Source organism: Cotesia typhae, unplaced genomic scaffold (genome assembly GCF_013202065.1).
Source record: "Cotesia typhae breed Kobodo isofemale line unplaced genomic scaffold, CoteBio_Ctyphae contig_5, whole genome shotgun sequence".
Classification (NCBI taxonomy): domain Eukaryota; kingdom Metazoa; phylum Arthropoda; class Insecta; order Hymenoptera; family Braconidae; genus Cotesia; species Cotesia typhae.
Genome location: NW_027423757.1, coordinates 5904095 through 5926595, shown reverse-complemented (window position 1 = coordinate 5926595; position 22501 = coordinate 5904095). Strand labels below are relative to the sequence as shown.

At 32.1% G+C, this 22501-nt stretch overlaps 1 protein-coding gene across 1 annotated transcript in view; it reads left to right on the top strand.

Annotated features, from left to right (window-relative positions):
* The window catches only part of Rpiiic53 (RNA polymerase III subunit C53), a 160432-nt gene that overhangs the window by 21374 nt on the left and 116557 nt on the right, over positions 1-22501 (top strand). The window contains exon 2 of the mRNA XM_074247849.1: positions 14442-14601. The gene's annotated coding sequence lies outside the window, so the exon portion shown is untranslated. The remainder of the gene's footprint in view (positions 1-14441; positions 14602-22501) is intronic.

The following is a 22501-nucleotide window of genomic DNA, read 5'->3' as shown; positions in this document are numbered from 1 at the left end:
AAAACTAAGACGGGAAGTAACGACATGGCGCCTCTGTGCTATGCTACACTGGGTAGATTACACCGTTTCAGTGTGCATCTTTGTACACTCGTAACACACACGCCTTTTACTTTATACTACAGCATTATTCGACGACAAAGTACAAGACGAAGAAGAAGAGAAGAACTAGAAGACAACTTTGTGCAGCGTGTGCTACCCATGGAAGCCCATGAACGCCAGCCTGAAATGACACCAGACACGTTACCGAGATTTCTTATGTTTATTCGGATTAACACTTTGTATAAATTAAAATTGTTTTTCTTTTCGCTGCTTATATTTTGTTTTATATTGAATTATTTTTGTTTATTTGTTTGTTTTGGTAAAGTTTTTCGGACTTTTATTTTGTTATGTCGGGTAAAATCGTATTTTTATGAAAGAATATGTACAAATGTGAGGGAGAATTATATGTGGGTATGGAAATAGGTTTTTCTTATCTCCTTATCCGATAGGTATGGCCTTGGGCTATTTGAGAAAACGGCATTTATACCGATGATAACATCCGTGTGGTGCAATCTCTATGCACAAAGTCGTATGTCCTATTACGTATGCATAGATTCATAAATTCTCTCGGTTAGTTCTCGCGGTTATCCAGCAGAGCTTACGTGCTGCTGGCTGAGGTTCAAGGGGTTCAGGTGTTGAAAATACACCTTTTAACGCTGACATTGTAGAGGAAAAGCTTACTTACACTCTCACTTTACTACTGAATTTAGCTTTAAGAAATTCGTGTTTATGTATGTCTGTATAAATTCTGACGGATTTCGGCCACGGTTAAGTTGGAGGATATATTTGTTAAAATGCTATGTTGTTGAGAATATAATTTATTATAAATATTATTTATTTTATTGTCACATAACTTGGAAAAAATACTTAAATAAATTTGCTTGAATTAAATTGGATAAAGTCGCTGCATATGTATATATGCTTTTTTAATAAAATAATATTTTTTTATTAATTTCATTCTGTAAGTGCCTTTAGATATTTTTAGTATCTAATATTGTCGATTCTTTATTTAAATTCACTCTCGCAGATAATATTTATGTACTCAAGTCTACACTCTAAACTTTTCTTGTTAATGCTTTATCTATTTTCAATACTTATTCTTATTCTACCAGTTTCTTGGTAAATTTTGAAGTTGTTTTTTTTTCGGTAAATTGAATTTTATAAAACTTTATAAATATGAATAGAATAACAAACATTTTGGATAACTCATTTTTGGATTATTTTCATACATATTTCAACGACAGTTGAATGCATTAAAAATATATCTGAAAAATATGTAAAAATTTTTTTTTAATTGTATAATATTTTCAATGATTATATATTTTATTTAGTTTGAAACATATTTTCAAACTCATTCCTTTTATGCATTTTTAATACACAGAAAAAAAAATTTACTTGAATCAAGTAAATAATTTTGAAGAATTTCATCGTCTTGGTTTGAGTTGAAAAATTCTTAAACTAAGAAATTTTTCTTGGTTTAAGTAAATTTTACTTGATTCAAGAATTTTTTGTCTTGATTCAAGACAATTAATTTCTTCAAAATTATTTTCTTGTATCATGAATTTTTCTCTTGATTTAAGTTAATTTTTTTTTCTGTGTATATTTCAATCATAGATAAAATATACATAAAATGTTATATAAAATTAGATATTGAAAATAAATTTTTTATGATTTTATAAATCATTCATTTACTCTCTATATATTTTTGATTAAAAATATTTATATTAAGAGAGGATAATGATATTTTTTACCTTTAATTATTCTCAAAAAGATAAAATAAATACTGTTTTTATAAAATGAGTTTGTGGTGCAGCCGTAAGCTTTCAAAGGTATCAAAGTTGCAAAATATAACAAAGTTTTTGAGGGAATTTTCAGAGCTGCAGAAATTCAATCCTTTCAATAGGTATTATTAAGTTCTATTTTTTAAATATATTATTAAATATATGAAGTACTTTTTATTAAATCACGATTCTTGTATATCACAGGATTGTGATTTTCTAAGAAATTTTGTCGTTCTAAGAACAGCGAAGTTGACTCACGGTTATTAAATTTCTCTTCTTCATGCTTGATTATCTGCAAATAAATTTCTCTCATTCATATTCCGCGTATCTTAGTATAGTATACATAATCTCACAACTCGAATTCCGCCTTCAATTAAATTCAAACGGTGTACTAAAGCTCCGAGAAGCGTACCGCGAATTAGACAATCACGCGTTCCTATATACTACAAAGCGTCAGATGCAAGAAAACATTTCTAGTAATTTCATAATTGAATTCAATTCTCTCCACCCATAACAATTAAATTCATTTGTTTCTTCAAAATGGCTTGTCTACTCCAATTTCGAAATTAAAAAAAAAAAAAAAAATTATTTTTCATAAGTTTGAATTTAAATTAAGAATTACGTGCAGACATTTTATTTACACTGAAAAAATCAATCAACTCTAAATTAATTTTTTACTTCAACCGCAGCACTTTACATACAATGAAGATAAAAGTTTACTTTTGAATTCTTTTGAACTGCATGGGCTTCAGTAACAGGAAATAAATTGAAAATCTTATTCTTCAATAAAACATCATTCTTTTCTCCTCACTTGAGATGTCACTAAAAAAAGACTCTCGTTTTGTGTAAGTAGAATAAAATATTTGTAACTTAACGAAGTAGACTTTTCTGCATTTTTATCAGTTTACATATTTATATATTTATTGTCTTTTTTTATTTATTTATTTATTTTTAATTATTAAAGTATAAATTGAGTAGTCGGTTTTATTGACAGTCTTCACTATTTCGATAATATTATCATAGAATTCAATTGAAATCGCTTGAGAAATAAACCCAAAAAGAAATATTGAATATTGATGAAATAATTTAAATTATTTTTCAGAAAAACGACAACTGCGAGTCTATTTTCTTGATACTAATAATGAAGCTACGCTTCAATAAATTCAATTAAAAGGAAAAAATTATAAAACGTATATTTATGTTTTGAAGCGAGTGTGTTTAAATTTATATTTATCATAGAATTCATATTTTCTTAAATCATTTCAACTAAATTGAAAAAAATCTTTCAAATACCAGTCCTGATTAAAAGACTTGTGTGAATATTTTATTAACGTATAGCTCATAAAGGGAACAAAAAATTGTACATCTAAAAATTTTCTTATTAAAAAGAAATCTAAATAGAACAAAGATAAAAATTTTTTGTTTGAGGAAAAATTACTTTATCCATGAGTTGATATTATTGTCAAAGAATTTCATTCGTAAGTGCATAGAAGAATGCTTTGGATGGTAGAGAGTACACAGCGATACTCTTTTACTTTTATCCAACTCTCCGTAGTACCGACTGTGTCCAGCTTGGTTCTTGCATTCTTTATATATTCACCATGAGGCGAGACGAGCACGTACCACTTGGTGGAAATAGCTGGGCTATACGGTCGTCGTCGACGATACGAGTCCTGCTCGGGTAACTTTTAAAAATGCAACACACACGCGAGTGAAAAACATGGAACGCCAACAACCAATCCAAGAGACGATCCAACACTCTCTGTTACGTGGGATAAGAAGAAAGAGGAAAAGAATTTTCGCGACAAATTCAGATTCACTGCCTGTGCTTACACTCGGGTTGTTATGAAATTTCCATTATCATTTATTTTTACTCACTTAACTTGCAATAATACAGCAACACGTTTTTTTTTATTTTTATTATAATAATATTATATCCATTTTATTTATGTAAATTTAAACAATATTCACTTTTTATCGATTATTACTTGTATATTTAACTCAATTACGAATAATAGTGTATAAAGATGAGACTTATCAGGCAATAGTCATGCATCGAGGATAGATAAGTGCTAGTTGCGCCTTTGAATTTAAAATTGACTAGTCACGAGCTACTGATCGAAATGTCTCCGGCAAAATGTTTAAGAATACATAAAAATAAAAAAGATAAAAAGAAGAAAAATGAAAAAAAAATTGAAAGAAATATTGAAGATGACAAGTACATTTATTTATTGATAGACAGAAATTGAGTTACACATATACATGTGTACGAAGCTAAAGCCAGAGCTGTAAATGTATTCTGAAGAAAGTCGATTTTAAATTACTGAGTCAAATTACTTGTCCGGACTTTTTTAAATTTACATCGCGTGTCATTATAAAGTTTATCTTTAGCTGCAAATCTTTAAAAAAGATAACCTAGATATTTTTTGTTAAAAAAACACTCACGACTAACATGATGAGTTGCCCTGAAAAGTTATCGTATTAAGCTGAGAGCTTTTCGAACTCTTTGACGATATTAAAAATGTATTAATAAGTTTAGAAATGCTTATTAAAGAAATGGCGCTTCTGAAACCTTTAAAAGGAGTTTAAAGTTATATTTATTTTTTGTATTTGCTTTAAATATGTACTTATACTTAAGTTTTACAGTCAAATTTTTTTCGACAACTTTTAAATTTCTCAGATCATATATTTTTAAACAAAATAACTTTTGTCTAGTTGTTAAAAAAATATAGTTGTACTAGCTGACCGAGCGAATATTTTACACAACATCGAAATCGAATAACGAATGGTTAAATAATAGTATGAAAATTAAAACTGATATTTATTAGTACCAATACTAAAAATAAAGTATCTTTTATTAATAAATATTGGCAATTACTTATTTCCATATCATAATAAAACCTTTTGTTTTATGATGAAGACATTGTGCAAAATATTTTATTAATTACGTTAGGCAAGGCTTTAGACGCTCGTGTATGAAAATACACACTCCGCTCGGAGTTACAACTTTCTAGGAGCCAAAAACCAATAGATTGTGTTTGCGATTTTTTAAACAATCGAAAATCTGCCATGCTAGTTATATAATCTGACAATAGGTGGCGCTGCATTTTGTTAATAATAATTTATTTTTATTAATTAAAAAAAAAAACAATTGTTTTTTATTTTCTGTAAATTTTAGGTTTTTTTTTTTTCTCAAAAAATACTTTTGCGAAATAAAATATATGATGATGATACTTGTCAGGGAAAGAAGAATTTTATGTCGAAGAAAAAGACTGAATTTGCGTGGATAAAAGTCGGTATTTTATAGATAAATTCTAAAAATTAAGCAATGCTGAAAAAAATTAATAAGAAATTCTTCATTCACTATATTTTATGGCTCTTCTCGCCCGATAAAATTTGTAGTATCAATTTCGCCAGGAAAAACTTGCATTAATAACTAATAAAAAATGTTTTATTATAAAGAAATATAAAGTATGATTAAGGTGGAGTACTAGAACTAGACTTGCAGTAAAGTCTATAAAATTCTAGTATGCAACTCGGCACCAAAGTACAAATTCTCTCGTGACATTCGTATTCGGAATTTCTTGGTATCCGTACAGAGCAACCGCACGTTGGTTACGTTCCCATTTCTCGAGAGCACGAAAAATCCGCTAGAGAAATTTCTCAATAACCGACGGCGGATACGACGTGCGCTCGAATGTCGATGAAAAACCACCATCCTTTACACACAAGTCTCGGAGAAAAATTTAAAAGTCAAATTACCTGAGGAAATGCATGCAATAAAAAATAAAAACATCCTTGCATATTTATTAATTTTTTCTTTTTTATTTCAATTGTCAATGCGGGTAATCATTTGGAATGTAAATCATATGAAGGATTTCGTCTTCACAATACAGAAATGAAATAAAATAAAAATAACTAATGATTTTATTACAGTTGAAGAATATTTATTATGTATTAAAATTGATACTAGACACCGTTTGATTTATACACAATGCATAAATTTGTTTCATCAAAAGTATTGTAGCTTAAAGGATTTTAATAAAAAAAATTTGATATTTTATTCTTGAGTGACAAAATAAAAAATGATTTTTTTTATTGAAAGTTGCATGTATTTCTCAAATTTCCCTGCTCTGGTGCTGCTACAGCTTGCGACATAGGTAATACAATATGTTTGAAGCTTTATAAAATATATAATACAAAAGAAACGACAATGTGGTGTATGACGAGACTTTAACTCTATTTGTATAAATATATATGTTTAGGTTTTACGCTCTCCGCACCATACTACACGATGCATTGTATTATGAACACAAACGTTGCACATTTGCACACATGGGTGTACAAGTTTATACCCCATTGAACACAATGTCACACGGTAGCACAACTTTTAATTAGGAGAAATTATTTAATTATACGCTCTACGCTAATGGAAAAATTCATCCATAATTTTTTTTAATATATTTGATGGATTTACTTTTTGTGTTTTATACAGTAATTTGTTTAATTAACCTAACAGCGTAGATCGTCCAACAGTGGATGAAATTATATAATAATCTAATATTAACAGAATGTTATTTTTTTTTTTTTAATTTTCTGAATGGTCAGCATGAATATAGTTCAGTAGTTACGGTGAAGTTAACATGAAAAAAAAAAAAAAAAACAGAAATGAGATAATTTATTTTCTCTCTTTCTCTCTCTCTCTCGATAACAAGTGTGGACTTCCAAGCGAATTAACGTCTCGTCTCTGTGAACGTGCGGTGAAAATGGTATTGTCCGAGTTTTTCTTTACCTTTTTATTTGTTTCAACTTCTATTTGATGAAAAAAAAAAAATAAAGAAAATAGATAATATTTGCATATCCAGGTCATCCGGTGTTTAAATCTCAACGATGCGAAAATCCGTTATTTCAACAAATTAATTATCTTTTTTTGTTTCAAAATTTACATGTACTCAAAAATGAACACACTTTAATATTAACAAACATACCTTCAGTTTTTGCTTTCCATTGTAATGATAGGAAAATGAAAATTTTTTTATACATAATGCAATATTTATATTTACTATTCAGCTTTGCTGTTTTTTTTGTTCATTTTGATAATGCCAATATTTTTCTGTAGATAAACAAATTTTTTGTTTATTATTTTTTATTTTTACGTTAAAAGTATAAGCTTTTATCACATTTAAAGATATTTCGAATAAAATATTAAACGGAAAAATTTTTTATCTTTCAGTAGATAAAATGAAAAATAAACCGTATATTTTTTATAATATTGTTTCCGGTTTAATATATATATTTTTTTTTTTATCTCGTATTACACGCAATATACGTTTCGATAACAGCCAATATCCAGCGCCGTTCAAGTATGCTTGTGTTTTAATACCTTTGCTATTTATACACTAGTCACAAAAATTAAGGGATATAAAAAAAATTCCAAATTTTTTGGTGATTTTCAGCGAGCTGTAACTCCGAGGAAAATGATCGCACAGAAAAAAAAAAAAAAGCAAATTGTAGCTCCAAGTGTCTAGTTTTTAGATATGATCATGAACATTTTTTGTCATCGTCAGGTCTGGAGAAATCCTAAGAAAACTACTGAAAAAAAATTTTTCGAAATTTTTTTCGTCTTAAAAAAGGTCTACGGGCTTCAAAAAAATTTTTCGATTGTTTCGTTTAAAAGCTCTTTTAGTAAATTTAATACCCTTTAATTTGACGTAATCAAAAGCCTGTACGATAATTTGCCGCGGAGTTATCGTCAATCAAAGCAAAAAAGTTTTTTTGACTTTGGAAATCAATAACTCTGGAAATAATGACCGTATAGGAAATCGAAGGAGGGTTTTGAAAACTACACAATATTCTCTATAAGAAAACGTAAACCGCTTTTGAAGAAAAAATTTTTTTGAATTGAAAACTCGGACTGAAAAAAGACAAAAATTCGCATAATTAAGGATATTTGGATAACTTGGTATAACTTTGGATAAAATGGATGAACGAAGGATATCGTTGGTAATTTTTAACTTCAAAGTGTCCCCTAAAATCCCTAAGAAATTCAAAGCGCTGCGATTTTTTGTTCATAGTGCCCAGAAGCTTCAAATTCTGTGTTTTCGCAAAAATCACCATTATGAGCAATTTTGTGATTTTTATTCATTTTTCCATTGAAAAAAATTTTTTTCAAAATTCTTTATTTTTCGATCAAAAAGATTGATTTTTCAAGAAATTTGAAAAAAAAAAATTTCAATTTTTTCGAAATTTTCTCAATTTTTTCGACTGTTGTTTTACCGCCGGCATTAGCGTTACCCAAAGCGTACCACGTGGAGGTTGCTCGGTCGGATTTACGCTTCTCACACACACGTGTGTGTTGTGTGTGTGTGTGTGTGTGTGTGTGTGTGTGTGTGTGTGTGTGTGTGTGTGTGTGTGTGTGTGTGTGTGTGTGTGTGTGTGTGTGTGTGTGTGTGTGTGTGTGTGTGTGTGTGTGTGTGTGTGTGTGTGTGTGTGTGTGTGTGTGTGTGTGTGTGTGTGTGTGTGTGTGTGTGTGTGTGTGTGTGTCTTTGCCTGCGTGTTTGTCTGTTTGCAGCTGCCAAATGACCTCTGTACGCACGGCAGTAACTGCTCAGTACCGTGTATTGCCACCTCTGTTCCGAATCACAGCTCGTAAACGCTCTTGCATGTTGATGCCTCGTCGAATATCACGTTGCGAAATTCCTTGCCAACAACGTAACAACGCTTGAGTCAACTGATGAAGATTGTGCAGTTGCGGATAGTCTCGCCGCAATCGACGCCCAAGCATGTCCCAAACATGCTCAATTGGGTTCAAATCAGGACTCATCGCTGGATGATTAAGCGTTGTTACGATGTTGGCGCGAGAAAAGTTCGCGTACGAACTGCAGTGTGAGGACGAGCATTATCCTGCATCAAAATGAACCGTCTTGCCCCCATGCGTGTGCGCATAGGCAGGACGTGTGGCTCCAGAATTTCGTCGACGTACCTATCGGCAGTCAACGTCCCACGAACGATGACCAACGGGGTTCTGGTATTGAAGGACACGCCTGCTCACACCATGACTGATCCACCATTGAAAGCTGTAACTGGTCTCGTAAAACCATCCCGATCTCGTTCTCCACGACGGCGCCAAACGAGAGATCGTCTATCGCTGCCATGAAGACAAAATCGAGATTCGTCAGTCCATAATACACTGGTCCACTGTCTACGACCCCAATGGTGATGATCATGAGCATAGGCCAATCGGGCTCGGCGATGTCGTGGAGTGAGCATAGGCACGCGATTTGCGCGTCTAGCGCGTAGTCCTTGCTCTCGAAAGCGATTTCGAACCGTCGATGCCGATATGTGTTGTTGGGGAGGACGTTGTCGACGATTGCGAAATTGATGAGCGATCGTGTGGGCATGCGCAGTAGGGTTTCGACGAGCTTCTCGAATGATAGCTCGATCATCACGCTCGGTAGTGATTCGTAGTCTACCTTGACCCGGACGACGATCGTAACTTTGAGTCGCGTTAAATCGGGCATAGGCCCGACTGATAACGGACTGGCTCACTCCCATAGAAGCTGCTACTTCCACCTGACTGTAGCCCTCTTGAAGGAGGGTAACAATGCGAGCCACATCTGTGGCAGCTAAATGTCGACGAGGCATATCAAAAGGTGCTTATCAAAGAAAAGCTTACATAAAATTCACGTAAGGAATTTAGGCTAAAAAGAAAACGTAAAATTCAAGTTTTGTGTGAGGAAAAGCCGAACTCCGCGGGGGTATATCAATTTGTTTTTATTGAATTTTTAAAATGAGATTTAAAACTAAGGCAGTTGTAGCGGACAGAAAAAATTGAGTTAATTTTTTTGACAATAGTGAAGCATTCTGAAGACGATAAAAAAAAAAATTAAAAAAAAATTTTTGATAAAAAAATTTCGAAAAAATTTTCGAAAAAATTGAAAATTTTTTTTTTTTTTTTTTTCAAATTTCTTGAAAAATCAATCTTTTTGATCGAAAAATAAAGAATTTTGAAAAAAATTTTTTTCAATGGAAAAATGAATAAAAATCACAAAATTGCTCATAATGGTGATTTTTGCGAAAACACAGAATTTGAAGCTTCTGGGCACTATGAACAAAAAATCGCAGCGCTTTGAATTTCTTAGGGATTTTAGGGGACACTTTGAAGTTAAAAATTACCAACGATATCCTTCGTTCATCCATTTTATCCAAAGTTATACCAAGTTATCCAAATATCCTTAATTATGCGAATTTTTGTCTTTTTTCAGTCCGAGTTTTCAATTCAAAAAAATTTTTTCTTCAAAAGCGGTTTACGTTTTCTTATAGAGAATATTGTGTAGTTTTCAAAACCCTGCTTCGATTTCCTATACGGTCATTATTTCCAGAGTTATTGATTTCCAAAGTCGAAAAAAACTTTTTGCTTTGATTGACGATAACTCCGCGGCAAATTATCGTACAGGCTTTTTGATTACGTCAAATTAAAGGGTATTAAATTTACTAAAAGAGCTTTTAAACGAAACAATCGAAAAAATTTTTTGAAGCCCGTAGACCTTTTTTAAGACGAAAAAAATTTCGAAAAATTTTTTTCAGTAGTTTTCTTAGGATTTCTCCAGACCTGACGATGACAAAAAATTTTCATGATCATATCTAAAAACTAGACACTTGGAGCTACAATTTGCTTTTTTTTTTTTTCTGTGCGATCATTTTCCTCGGAGTTACAGCTCGCTGAAAATCACCAAAAAATTTGGAATTTTTTTTATATCCCTTAATTTTTGTGACTAGTGTATATAATGGAAATAAAAAATTCATGCTCGTTGAATTTTCAATATCAAAGGAACCGAATAATCTCGATGGTACTTATTACTTCAAATTATAGTTGATACGAGTCGAAAATAAGATTAAAAGAAAAAAAATGACGGAAAATAGTCTCTTTTATTATTACAAGCTAATACGATTTAAATAAAATTGGTTATGTCAGCAAAAAATAGTAATGTGTATTTAGAATAAGTGTCTATAGTATAGCACATCTATGTGTAGGGTTTGGAAATTGGATTTTCTGATATGACGGTATCGCGGTTATCGCCGCGACTGATGAAACTGCTCGGGAGTTATATAAAAAAAGTAAATTAAAGTACGACGGGATATTCATTTTTAAAAACAAATTTTAAAGCTTCAATAAACGTTGAATTAACAGAAATAAAAATAATAAAATGATAGGCTCATCTTTTTGTATGTAAACTCAAAGTACAATATAAATTTTTATAGAACACTGAAAAGTAAAAGAATTGTAAGAAATTCTTATTAAAACAATTCTTAGCTTTCGTGATTACTTCTCGTCAATATAATCGCATAGCTTTTCTCCACGTTCCATCAACTTCAGAAAATACGAATAGCAAAAAAGCTTTCTTAAATGAAATAAGAATGAAAAAACTAAAGAGTTTGTTTTACCAAGCTTTTTAAAAAGCGCCGATTTACTTTTATTTTTTATTATTATTATAATTCTTTTCCTTCCTTGTCTATTTTTATTTAGTTTTATTTTTTCTTAGTTTAATTCTGTTGAAACGGTCGAATTCAGGGCAAAAAGGATAGTCATGAACAGTTGAGCTAATAAAGAAGGGTGGAAAAAAAAAATTCTCACGATAAAGCGTCAGAGGCGATCCGAGTTTTATTAGCCTCGTTAATTTACCCCTTCGCAAAAGTTTCGTCGATTTCCCGCGAAGGCTCCAAGTATTACTACTACCACTGGTAACTATGCTCGTGAGTCTCTCTTCATTTTATATTCCTCTCTGTCTTTAGTGTTCACTCTTTCGCTTTCTCTGTATTTCTCTGTGCATTGTATACTCTTCTGGAAATGTCCGAACTGTCTTCGTGCAATTTGTACAGTACATAACTGTATATCTTCACATACATGCACACATATATATCTGTTTATAAAAGGATATAGTGTACGGCTTTTAGCCAGGACGGTTCAAGTGCAAAAAGATCTTATACCGCCTAAAAAAAAAAAAAAAAAAAAAAAAATTCAATAAAAAATTCTTTACTTTGCATCATAATTCTTAGCCGAATTATTCGCTAACTCAAATTCATCAAGAATTATTTACTTATTATGAATTTTTATTAGGAATTTAATACTTTAATAATGGAGTATTTGTACACAATGTCATTATATTTAAATTTACTTGTCATATTAATTTTATCATACTCGTCATCAGAAAATAAAGTACCAACTTGTGCAAGTTGCACTGACGTAAACACGAATAGTACACACGGCTATATAGTATAACCTGAAATCGATTTAGCTTTATACATTTCTTGAATACATGCAGAAAATACCTTTCCGGATAAGTTTAACGTTCCGGTCATTGGTCTTGGAAAAATTGATTTTAGCCAGCAAGTTAATTTTAACTAGCAATCTGTAGTTACTATTTGATAGTCGAACTTTGGCTTAATGATTAGAGATTTTTTAACATTTTTAATCACGATATATTTAGTTTAGGTACTTTTAAAGTTAATTTGAAAAAGAATATTGCCGTGACAGAATTTATTATCAACAATTTAATGGACAAACATGAAGGAACAAACTTATAGAACCAGAAAATTATTCAAAGCTCCTCTTAAAATTTAACATCAAAAACTTACTATCATAAAAATATACATGAAACCTTTTAGAACAAAAATATGCCCGTCATAAAAATTATCCTCATTTTCTTAATTATATGGACTAATATTTGACGTATAACATCATTATCATGCACAAAACAAACTAAATAAATAAACAAATTTTATCTAGAGCACAATATTACTTTATAACATATCAACTATTGCTGAAAGCATAAAGAAATTGACCTTTTCAATTATTCTAAATTTAACTAAAAAATCTATATCATCGTAAAAATACTCCAGAGACAAATTTTTTCTTACTCTCTAAAATATATTAATAATGTACATTACATTCAATACTATGTTTAAATTTTTATTGTTGTACTTCATGCAGACAATTAAACTTTTGAAGTGAAACTAGTTATTCAATTATACCGGAAACCTCCAAGGAATTTAATCTCTTGAGTATTATCAAGTAATTATTTCTAAAATATTGATGATCACGTTGTACATAATAAAGTTACCTCATTATAAAAACCATACTTTGAGCTAATTTTAGCACACTTTTTGCATCGCGTTATCGGATCCTTGTCAGTAATTAGACGAATAATTACGATTAATTATCTCGTGACAGTGTAGCAACAAGAACGAGCACCCGACAAAATGATTCTATCTTCCAAAAGTTCCACGTCATTATTACACCATTCTATTGTCGTTTAACTATTCAATTTCTTCTTCTGGACTCAAATTCTCACTGTGAAATTCCAACTAATATCTATTTTCATTATCAAACATTAATTATTCAAGATGTTAAGTCAATCTGTCTTTCATGACTTATGGTACAAATTACAAGTTACATTTATAGTCGTCTCTTTAAAATATTTGACATACATTTAAAGTTTTATTGTTATAAAAATGTTATATCATTTAGAACTTGATAAATTTACACCGCTTACATTGTAGTAATCAATACGATTATTACAAATTTATGTATCATATATACATATAATTCTAGATAGATTAATCTGATGAATACTCGAATTAATATTATATAATAATGCGGAATACATGAGTTCAATTTTGCAAAGTCTATTCATTGTATTTGAGAATTTGAAATATTAATTCATTTTCCAAACGGCATTCAGAAATAGTCAAATCAAAAATCCATGAAAGAATTAAAGTTAACGTTTGGAATCAATGTTTGTGCAGATTCAAATTTATAATCGTAATTAAATTACATAAAATTAACTTCCTGAAATTAGAATTTTCGTACTATTACTTCTGCTATAAGTATAAATAGAAATAACGGTCAGGCTCATCAATAAATCAAACAACTCTGGATAAATATAATTTTTGTCTTAAAATAGTGTAGTACTTTGTCTCCGACTGTTTTCAATTCAAGCTTTATAATTAGCGAAAAATAGTTTTACTTATTTAACTTCAGCATCCTGTTTCGTCACAGGTGTTGCTGTTTAGCATTTAACGGAAATAAAAATCAATAATCAAAAAAGTTTATTGTATAAAATATTATTTGGTAGAGAAGTCTGGTGGTGAAGTAACATTTTGTATTGACAGTAAAGTTATGGAGTATAGGGAATGTAGAGAGGAGGTATGTAAAGTACAAAGCCACTGAATGCAGCGGTGTTGAACTTGGTATTTGGTATCTGAGGGCGATGTGTGGGCGGGTATACAAAAGGGTTTATAGTTCAAAGCAAAGGGCTTTACTGTTGTTAGTTTACATTTTCACGACCCACCCGCCAGTTTAAAGGACCATTTATACCAAATGTCATTCTTGAGTGATATAATACACCTATTACTTAAGGGTTGAAATATTACCATAACGGCCGATATACATCTCGAATTAATTAACTTCACTCTGATACTCAATTAAATACAATATAATAAATAATGTTATAAAATTTCAGGCAAAGGATACCATATATTGATTAATTTAAAGCATGCATATGTTTAAGAAGAAGAAGAATAAATAAAAAATTTGTGTAACAAAGTAAATTTTGGAATCAGGTGGCGATCACTTCGAGGAAATAATTATTGAAGAGTGTACTCCAGCCTGATCGTACCCAGCGGAAGTGGAGGTGCTCTCCGGCGTAGTTGTATCCGGAACTTGGGCTTAATCTATTCTTGATCGAGGAGATAGCTCTGCGACCTAGGAACCCTCAGCCAGGTAATGTGTCTTCCACCTTCCTTTCTATCTTACTCTCACTATCTTCCTCTTACCGGGTTTCTCGTCCTCATTCTCGTTCAACTCCCCTTTGGCCAGTTGGAAAAGCGATCGATGTGTAACTTCCGACGTTGGGAGTGCTTCCGGCGGCGCCTTGGAAAACCATTCTCACTACCGACTCTCTCACTTTCTCGGTCTCACTTTATGTCTAATGGTGTTTAATACTGTAACTTTATGATATGCCGAATTAATTATCTTTCGAATATTACATTTTACGTCATAAACTTGTCACTTGTTACAATTATTAATATTATCAAAAGACTTGATTTTTCTTCTTTTCTTTTTCTCAAGTGGACATTTTATATATCATATTTATGACGCAATGAAAGAAAATTACTTGATTCAAGAGAAATATATTTAAAATTACACTCTTGCTTGGAGATTTTCAATTCGAATTAATTGAAGAAATTTAGTCTTAAATCAAGAACATAAAACTTGGATGGAAAGATGAAATTCTTCATTCGGAAAGCTTCGTCTTACACCAAGTGCTCCATTGTTTTTAAATAAAATAGCTTATACTTTATTCGAGAATTTTATTTACTTTTATTCTCTTGATTAAGATTGGTCATATAACATTGATTTAAAATATTACAGATTTGTTTCAATAATCCCAAAAATGCTCAAATTTACGATATTTTCTATACTTTAAAAAATAAGTCACCCGTCATTTTTTCTTACACCAAAAATATAAAATTCTTAACGAAAAACGAAATTAATTATACACTGAAAAAATTTAATTTGATTAAAAAAAAAAAATTCTTGAACCAAGAAAAATATTTTGAGTTTCATGGCCTAGAATCAACGGCAATTAAAAATAATTTTATCAGTAGAAAATATAAATTCATATTAGCGATCGATTGTAAAAAACTTAATGGCTAAAAATGTATTTGATATTTAACTTTTTTTCGGTATTAATTCAATTGCTTTTAACGTCGAGAGTCAAACTGACGGAAATGAATCGAGCGTGGTATGAGAACGTGAAGCGCTCGCTTTGAAAATACTTGATTGCCATCACCACCCTGGTTACTTCCGGCGCGGCATCGTGCCTCCGGGAAAAAGTAATTGGTCCGGAATTGGTGAAAAATCGACTATTATAGTTCTGCAGAGTGTCGCGAAAAATTTTTGTTACATCTGTTAAATAAACGCTAAAATATAATTGAATTCGATTCAAGTGGATCGATTGTCATTGCGGATTCTCCGCTCTTTCTGTAGTCACAGATGCTATTTCACTTTAATGTGAATTTAAAATTTAAACATTTTTATAGTCAATTAAAACTTTTTTCATTCAATTTAACGACCGTACAAATGATTTTATCATTCTAATTTTAACGAACGTTATCATTAATTTATTAAGTTTTATATAGCGCTAGAATTTATTTATAAATGTCAAGTTATTTATTACATACGTATATCCAAACATTCAGTGATAATAAATTGCAATGCAAGACAACAATGTTCATTTAAATCATCCGTTTAGTACTTTCAAATTAAAAATAAATTAACAGCGAGTTGATAGTTGATATTTTATTTAATTGAAAATTTTAAAAATCCATCCGGATCACAACAGCATTTATGATCGTTATCTGGTTAATGAAAATAGATATTTATTGAAAGAGTTAACGTATATTATTTCATGAATAAAAACTCACAGAAATGAATATTTTAGCACAAAAATAATAACAAAAACAGTCAAAAGAAAGAGATAAATTTTTATATGGCATCATTAAACGCAAAAAGTGTCTCTGGTGGTCGCCTTGAGAGTATCGCCGAGTTACCATCTCAATAATCTTACCGTAAAGCTCCTAACAGTTCCATTTCCGGTAAAGAGACTCATATTTCGCGAGATTTACTCTGTTTCCACGGAATAGTCAACCATTAAGAGAATTGTCCTCATCACCGTTAAATCAAGTCATCTCATCCTGATACGTCGCTACGCTTGAGTTCATTAGGTTTAGAATAACAGAGCCGGAATTAAGTGTTGGAACATGATAGTCCGCGATTGTTAAGTCTACCAATGGAGGTAGTCTCGGATTCTCGAGTACTGGGATGCGTGCTGTGAATTTAAATATATTTGATAAGATATTAATATAATTTTTTTTTCTTTTTATAATGATAATATATTATTTACAGACAGAAAAAAATAGGCGCTGTAACATAATACATTCCTTTGGTAGCAACATGAAAATCCTGTGACAGGCAACAACAACAATAATAATAATAATAATAATAATAATAATAATAATAATAATAATAATAATAATAATAATAATCCAGCCCTTTTTCGATCCAGCCCTTCACGGTTTCTGACAGCAAAGACCGATGTTACTGGGACTTATCCAACACCTGAGCGGGTGGAAGCTTTTTGGACTGAGTTGTATGGAGATCAACCAAACGTGAACGCCAATACTCCAGCTCTGCACGACTTCAAAGCATTCTGTCGGGAACACCGTCGGCAGAATGCTGATGAAGAGAGCCCTGCAGTCAGTGTGGATGAAGTTCGTTGAGCTCTAAATGGCAGCAAAAATTGGGCTGCCCCGGGACCAGATGGCATTAATGTCTTCTGGTGGAAGAAGTTTACTTCTACCCACCTCCATCTGGCCTGCATATTTACATCGTATATTAGAGCTGACGATCTGATTCCGAACTGGCTTGTAGAAGGGCGAACCGTACTGATACCTAAAAAAGGTGACTTGTCTGACCCTAAGAATTTCAGGCCTATCACCTGCTTGAATGCGGTTTATAAAATTTTTACAAAAATTTTAAATAACCGTATCTTGCAGCAGATAGAGCCTGTATGGCAACAGATATATGAACAACGTGGCAGTAAAAGAGGCCTGTCAGGTTGCAAGGAGAACCTGATAGTGGATCGATGCGTCTTACAAGATGCGATCTACTATCAACGCAACCTGTCAATGGCTTGGATTGACTCTATCGCAAGGCATTTGACTCAACTCCACATGAGTTGATTTTATATCTACTCAAATGCCTGGGAGTCAATCCCGAAATAGTGGAATGCATTCGGCGTACAATGCAGCTCTGGCGAACGCGTTTTCACATTGGAAGTGGAAACGCATTGCACGTAACCGGAGTTGTAGAGTACAAACGAGGGGTCTTCCAAGGCGATTCCTTGAGCCCTCTGCTGTTTTGCATTTCACTGCTGCCTATATCTGTTGCTCTCCGTAAAACTCGTGGGTACTCTGTGGGGACTCCGGGTGATCGAAAATATTCGATCACCCATCTGCTTTACATGGATGATCTGAAGCTATATAGTGCTGATGAAGATCATCTACAAGCAGCCCTCAACATCGTAGCAGAGTACACACGAGATGTCGGAATGTCTTTTGGGTTGGACAAATGTGCGGTCGTACATCTGGCGAGGGGTAAGTGCTCTGATACTGGTGATGATGTCGAGTTAGTAGATGGGAGTGTCTTAAGACAATTAGACGCCGGGGAGTTGTATAGATATCTAGGAATGGAAGAGCACCGCATGCATGCGGTCTCTGAAGTCCGAACAACTCTCCAGAGCGAGTATGTTAGGAGACTCCGGAAAATTTGGTCCTCCGAACTTTCCGGCAAAAACAAAGTCTCAGCTACTAACATGCTCGCTGTCCCAGTCTTACTATACTCTTTCGGTGTCCTGAAATGGGCCCGAAAGGATTTACGAGATCTCGACATCAAAACCCGTAAGATCATTAATATGAATCGGAGCATGCACCCCAATTCATCAGTCGCCAGATTAAACCTCTCCCGGTCCATCGGTGGGAGAGGTTTGCAGAGTTTGGAGCGGCTTCACGACCGTTTGGTCCTGGGTTTAACACACGAAGTTGTCAATTTCACTGCAGACGAGGATGACTTTCTTATACAAATTGTACATAAACATGAAAATGCGCATAAGGGGTCATTCTTGTATAAGGCAGCAATATATGCGGCAAGAACCCTTGGTCTTGGAGAAATAAACGCTCTTATGGAACTCCGAAAGGAGGAATTTAAGAGCGTCATCAGGAACGCCGAGGAAAAACTACTCCTTGGCGAACTGATGGACAAGTCCATGCACAGCGTGTTCTTTAAACACGTGCGTGATCATGGCTTGTCCATCCAGCTGACGTTTTCCTTCTTAAAGTCAGCGGGCCTGATGTCCGAGACTGAAGGGTTCATATTTGCCTGCCAAGATGGTGTCATTAACACTCTTGAGTACCGTAGCAAGGTGCTCCAGGTGCAGCTTCCGGACACGTCCTGTAGGAGGTGTAGACAACATCCGGAGACGCTTATGCACCTTTTGTCGGCATGTCCAATGCTGGCGAGAGGTGCATATATCGAGCGTCACAATGCTGCCCTGAGAGTACTGTACTACTATCTTCGTCATTGCTACGGTATTGACGTGACACCAGTGCTGCCTTATCTGCCAGGAGATATTCCCCAGGTTGTTGAGAATGACAGTTGCAAAATTTATTGGAACATGCCATTTGCAACAACCCGGCGGATAGATCACAACAAACCTGATATTGTGCTCTTCGACAAGGCCACTCGTGACATTTATGTCATTGAGTTCTCGGCCCCGGCTGAATACAACATCTCAGCCAAAGAAGAGCACAAAAGACAAATATATCAGGATCTCCTGTTTGAAATTGGCAAACTTTACCCAGGTTACCGTGTCAAGCTTGTCGTCCTGATTGTTGGCGTCCTAGGAGGGATGAAACAGTCTTTTGTATCCTCACTTGCCAAAGTTCCAGCTTGCTCATCAAAAGCTGAGTTCTTGGCAGTTAGGATGCAGAAGGCTGTTTTACTTGGTTCTCTCCGTCTCTTAAGGGAAATGACTTTGGCCTGCTGTGATCACTAACCGCCTTGTTGTGCGGAGTGGTGCAGCAGTAATGGATGGCGCTCAGGCTGGGCCCTCGGAGAGTCGGACTCCGGGGAAAACCCCCCTGAGCAATTAATAACAAATAATAATAATAATAATAATAATAATATATCATCATTCAAATTTTATAACTACACTGTAAAAAACAGAGTGAACTTTTTATATATTTTATATAATTTACAAATATCATATATATAAAGAATATAAAAAATTCACTCTGTTACTCTGAGCAACAAGAGTGAAATAGAAGTGAAATTTATTTCTTAGTTATAAAATTTGAATGATTATTATTATTATTACCTGCCTCAGAATTCTCCTGTTATTGAAACATGATTCGTTACCACAGGAATGTATCATGTTGCAGTCCCTATTTTTTTACGTGCAGGATATTGATAAAAGTTTTTAATTAAGTGTTGGTATAATTTAATAACTGAATTTTATACTTTTTACATATCATGCGATCATTTTTTAGGTACGAAATGATAAATATCACAGTCAAAATTCTTAATTATTATACTTTAACATTTTCGACATTTACATAAAGAATATTAACTTGTTACTCTGATTGCAGAATTTTTGTTTGATACTAAAATTTTATTTAATGTTCCCTCTCGAAAATTTAAGTAGTATTTATTGCCAATTATTCCATTTAATTAAATCATTATACATAAATAAAATTATGAATTATTTATTGTTTAGTATTTAATGATCATCCGCTAGCTCTGACAATATTTAGGTCAAATGTTTTGAGTTACGATACCCATAAATAAGATTATGAGCTAATGGGAAATATCTGTGAAATATTAGAAACTTTGGGGAAGATAAATACACACCACGGACAGACTATTTACTTTTATACTCTCAAAATATGTGTCCTAAATAAAAGATGAAGATAGTGAAAATTTCCGAATGGAGAAAAAAATAAATTTTTTTTTCTATATGACTATTGATTTTCCTTAAAATTGAATTTTGTTTTTGTGAATACGCATAGAAAAATTAATAATGGTCGAGTTGTACGACTTCTATATTTCAATCTGTAAAAATATTCTCTTTGACAATTCATTTTTTTACGGTAGACTATACATGCAAAATTTTCATTTTTAACAAACGCAGGTTTATTGAAGTGCTTTAAATAAATGAATAAGTTGTAGTGTTTCTGAGCGCCTTAAAAGTCACTTTGAGATCTTAGAAGACCGCTGAAAGAGTTTCATTAAAAATTTGAAAAAAAAAAAAAAAAATAAATAATAATCTCGTAAGGACACAATGTAATTTTCGTAGGATTATTTTTAGATCGTTAAAATACACTTTCTATAGATTGAAGTAAAAACCAACACTTTGTTACGTTAAAAAAAAGATCTTTTCGATTAAAATGATCGTAAGTTGGTAGGCATTGAGAATTTTTTTTTCATGAAAGTTCAAAAAATTTAACTCTGAAAATTGAAGATGAAAAATGAAGTTAACACCAGATTACTCGATTTAAAAAATTAATTTTTTATCATTTTTGTAAAATTTTTTTCCATTCCCACAATTTACGTCCCAAAAGACTTAATTAATTTACGAGTTCAGGAATAATGCTTATAAAATTTTGAATCTGACAAGAGCACTAATCTATCTAAAACCTTTGAATAACATACGATTTGGTAATTAAAAAAAGTCCAATGTGATACACACCTTTCAAGTAAAACAAATAACTTTTCAATTTTTTATCATCATTGATTTTCATACCGGGAAGTTAATTAAATAATTTTCTAGGTCATTGTTATACATTGCATCATGTTTCGGGCTCAAAGCATATAGTTAATGAAAGTATATATAGATCTTAACTTCCAGCTTGGATAGATTTCATTAAATTTTATTCAATGCAAACTTTAATGCATTCAATTTACATTTAAAATGTTGAGAATGTTCAATTTACATTAAAAAAACGTTCAATTTCCGTCAAATATTTCGACTGAGGATTATAGAAAGCAAATTCATCTCTAATAAACTATCGTAAAAAGAACTTGATTTCAAGTACATAAAAAAATAATTTCCGGTAAACGTATTGAGATTGATTTCCATAAAAAATTTCCGTACGTAATCGAAGAAAGCTATAGAATTATTTGCATGCTTTGTAACTTTGATTGAAAATAATTATTCGATGTATTGAAAAAAACATCAATAATGCTTATGAGAACTATCACAAGCAATATTACAAATTACCTATAGCATGCTGATTGTTGATCGCTAATTAAAATGAATTCAAATACAAGGAATGGAGTCAGATATAATGTCAATAAAGTAAATGGACGATGTCGCTCGAAATAAATTACTGCAGCATCAATTGAACCAGATATCCCTAGAGTGATTGATTACGAATGATTTAGTAGTTGATGAAGGCACATATTATACTCAGTAATGGGAACTCATTGAAAGGTCTTCACAGTGTGTTGACACTGATGACGAAGACAGCCGGGTTACAATAGCCTGTGATTGGGAGGTGAATGTTGTTTTTGATGTTACAAACAATAACATTACATCATTGTAAATTGTACCTCGCTCGCTGACAACAATGTGTGAATACTCAATTTTCACACACAATACTCACTGCTTTGAGGTGTGTTACATTCCTCTCATTTGCCTAAAACATCAAATCAACTTTGCGGACCCTCGGTCTCATGATAATTGGTAATTCAAGTTATTAATGACTGAAATTGTTCATTCCGTGATAAGAATTTTTACTCTAACTCACTTGATAGTAATGGTACCGCGCGGTACCTGCGAAAATAATGTCGAAAGTTAGTTAATTTTTTTTTTTTTTTTTTATTAATCAAATAAAGTTAAAATCTCTTTTACGTGAATTATTACTTGCAGGACTTAAATACCATTAAAAGTTTAATTAATATTTTTTTATTTCTTGTTTTTTTGGCAAATAATTTTAATTTACTAATAATTGTATAAATTCTTAAATTAATAAAGTAATTAAGAATGAAAATTAACCTGTAC